The 3,732-nt window shown below is 35.3% G+C and overlaps 1 non-coding gene across 1 annotated transcript; it reads right to left on the bottom strand.

Annotated features, from left to right (window-relative positions):
- Positions 1–2,850: 2,850 nt before the first annotated feature.
- LOC132682579 (U6 spliceosomal RNA) lies at positions 2,851–2,953 on the bottom strand. The gene has a single exon (XR_009611755.1). It is a non-coding gene; the product is annotated as a U6 spliceosomal RNA (small nuclear RNA).
- Positions 2,954–3,732: the final 779 nt, after the last annotated feature.

Here is a 3,732-nt window from a genome sequence, read left to right as displayed (position 1 = left end):
ATGTTTTATGCTCAGCACGAAATAAGGGGCTCAGTATATTGTGTTTACTGCCTTAGACAATCAAGCTCAAGAAAAATTCCATCATATAAGAACGTGTCAGCTTGAACAATAACACACCATTATCTTACCTTGCTCAATAAAAGGAATAAGAAATACAGATATCTTGGATATCCTAAAACCTATATTAAGATAATTGCTGGTACATATCTCACACAGATAAAAAGGTCATACATACATTAATTTTTATAGACATAAACAATTTGGGGCAACTTCATAACGCCTGAATAGTAACAATGAGATCTGTTGCAGTGTTTTCTATAACCATTAAGATAAGCAACACCAAGAAAAATACAGATTTATGGGGTGCCTGGGTGGCTCAGTTGGTTGAGCGTCCAACTTCGGCTCAGGGCATGATCTCACTGTTCATGAGTCCGAGCCCCACCTCAGACTCTGTGCTGACAGCTCAGAGCCTGGAGCCTGCTTTGGGTTCTGTGTCTCCCTCTCTCTCTGCCCCTGCCCTGCTTACGCTCTGTCTCTCTCACTCTCGAAAATAAACATTACCAAAAAAAAGAAAGAAAAAAAGAATAATACAGATTTAAATCTCCTAACTATGGTACATTTTTTTCTTTTCTTGCCTTTGATTTTTCCCTTTGATAATTATTTATTATCTTTACACATGTAAATGTCATTTGAATTTTCTACCTCATCAAAACTAAGTTTACATCTGTGGTACATTATTTCTGTGTGTGCAGCATCAAAACGTTACATTCGTTTATCTTAAGGTACCAAAAAAAGTCTTTCTTCAACACGATGGACATTCATGTCATTAGTGTACAAGAGGCAGCAATGAAATGAATATGGAATCAAAGTACACATCAGAGTGATCCAGATGACAGAAAAAAATGGACATGGCAAGAGGACGACAGCTCAAACAGAGTTTAAAGCATCTTGTAAAAATCAAAGCAGTAATGAATTTCACTCGACACAACCAGCCCCTGTTATCAGATGAATGGAAATCTCTGTTTTTCTTTCAGGGGTTAGAGTAGAAAATGAAAATGACAAGAAACCAGTGAAAGTTAGGAAGTTTAGGGGAAAAGTGCTACTCTGAAGACAGTTTCTTATTATGAATTCCATTTTATGTCAATGAATTCTTTAAAAATTTTTTTTTAATGTTTATTTATTTTTGAGAGAGACAGAGACAGAGCATGATTGGGGAAGGAGCAGAGAGCGAGGGAGATTCAGAATCTGAAGCCGGCTCCAGGCTCCTAGCTTGTCAGCCCAGAGCCTGGTGCGGGGCTCCAACCCACAAACCGCGAGATCATGACCTGAGCCAAAATCTGACGCTTGACCTATTGAGCTACCCAGGTGCACCTATTTCAATGAATTCTTTATGTGTTCAGTGAAGGGTTTAATCTCTCCAAATTCTATCCATTTGTCCTAACTACCAAATGCCCAAAGTAATAATCATAACTATTTCCCCTACTTTACAGAATGATTTCAAAGATATTATTTCAGTTATTTCACAAGGTAACCAAAGGAGTTAAGTCGGGTATATATTATCAGCAAACCAGCATTGTATTTTAAAAAGTCAAGTTAGAAAGATCTTCTAAATAAAGAACAGAAAGGTGTGAACTAAAACCTAGTTTTTCTTACTCCAAATGCTGTATTGCTGCCATGACTACATTCTGCTATTATAAAAATGTAGTAGTTCTACGTAATTCAGCATGTATAGAATGAACTTTACTTAGGTTTGCATATTTAGGTAAGAGAGAAGTGAGTGATTATCACTCTAAATATGGCACCTTCTGACAGTCATGCTGATGTTCTATGAAGCAGTTCAAAGGACAGTCCTGTGTGTTTAATAAACATAGTTTTGGCTTTAGGATAGTTTTAGAATCATCTTACTATTTGTGAGAAAAAAATTAAAAGATGTTAACATGCCCAACTTCCTTTTTTTTAAATACAGAATTATAACATATTTTGGCTCTTGAGCCTAATGAGTAAGAAAAATGAAGTTGGTTGGGGGTGCATTTCTAGCAAAATGGCAAAAGATTCAGATACAAATTTCAAGTGTACCAGCAGATTAAACTGCAAAACAGTTTGCATATAGACAAGAAATTTGAGCAATAACCCTGTGAGATTTCAGGAAAAAAAAGAAACTGGAAAAAAATATCACTGGCCAAAAAAAAAAAAAAAAAAAAAAATTAGGAATCACTAGAAGAAGAGAAGCAATACAGGCAAGAAAAGGAAAGAAAGTAAATGAACTGTAAGCATGGGAACAAAGTTGATGACCAATGTCTGGATCATCCAGTGAGGACTCATGGTAAACAATTAAAGAAGTTCAGTACCTAATTCTGGGCAAGATCTAATCCACCATAGGAACTTATTTCTCCCACTTCTCTTTCCTCCATAACTCTATCCTAATATCTACAGACTATGATGTTTCTCTTTTTATTAACTCCCCACTCCCCATGTCCTACCATGACTTTCAATACAGATGAGTTATTTACTTTTCAGTGTATTCCATGTGTGAATCACTCTCGTGTTTGTTGTTCAGCTTTAAATTAAGAAAGAATGATTACAATGTTACATTTTTATTTTAATTAATTTTTAATTTTCTTTTGTAAAAGAGTAAGGAGAATGGGGAACAAAGATTTAATATAATTGAACCTCTACAAACTATATTTTGCTCTAGTAAGTTTATTTGCCTATATTTATATACATATGTCATTTTCACAGTTTTTAAGTGTAAATTCCATACCATTAATTACATTCATAATGTTGTACAATCATCACCACTATTTCCAAAAATTATTACTATAACAAAAACTCTGAACCTAATAAACAATAAGTGATATGGAATACTTCATAAATTCACATGTTATTCTTTCACAGAGGCCAAGCTAAGCTTCTCTCTGTTGTTCTGATTTCTGTGTATGTGCTGCCGAAGCAAGTTCTTGAGTCATTTTTCTCCAAGTAGTTTCTATGTTAGAGCTTCAGGAAGCCCACCAAATAGAATGATTGCATCCTTTTGGAAATTAGTAGTAAGAAGAATTTAGTTGTTGAGCCACCTGTGGCTTGGCCTTGCTTCATGCTGAATTCTGAATTGCCAAAATTCTTCACTCATTTTTAGATTTCTAGGATTACATAGCACAAGCCTAAGATTTGAAAGTGATGTAAAGCACAAACTTAGAATTATACTTCCTCAGTCAACTGGGGTTTGGTGCTTTGATTGACGTCGTCATTGTCGTGGATGTGAGTTTATGTCTTCATCGTTTTTTTCACTAAGAATAATGAAGAAATAGAATATGCTGACTTTAGAGAGTTTTGTTTTTTGGGTTTTTGTTTTGTTTTGTTTTTTGATTTTTTTTTTTTTACTTCAACTAGTATATGAAGTAGTACTGGTAAAGTAGGAATTTGAGAATGTCTACAAGGAAGTTTCAAAAATAAAGACATTTCTGTCTCAAAATTAAAAACCAGATATAATGGTAATAACAATACAAATACAAACATATAGGGGCACCTGGGTGGCTCAGTTGGTTGTGCGTGCAACTTCAGCTCTGGTCAAGATCTCACGGTTCATGGATTCCAGCCACATGTCAGGATTTGTGCTGACAGCTCAGAGCCTGGAACCTGCTTCCTATTCTGTGTCTCCCTCTCTCTCTGCCCCTTGCCTGCTTGTGCTCTGTCTCTGTCTCTCAAAAATATATAAACACTTAAAAGAAAAACCAA

Source organism: Panthera onca, chromosome A1 (assembly GCF_046562875.1).
Source record: "Panthera onca isolate mPanOnc1 chromosome A1, mPanOnc1 haplotype 2, whole genome shotgun sequence".
Taxonomy (NCBI): Eukaryota; Metazoa; Chordata; class Mammalia; order Carnivora; family Felidae; genus Panthera; species Panthera onca.
This window is presented reverse-complemented; position numbering and strand designations above follow the sequence as displayed.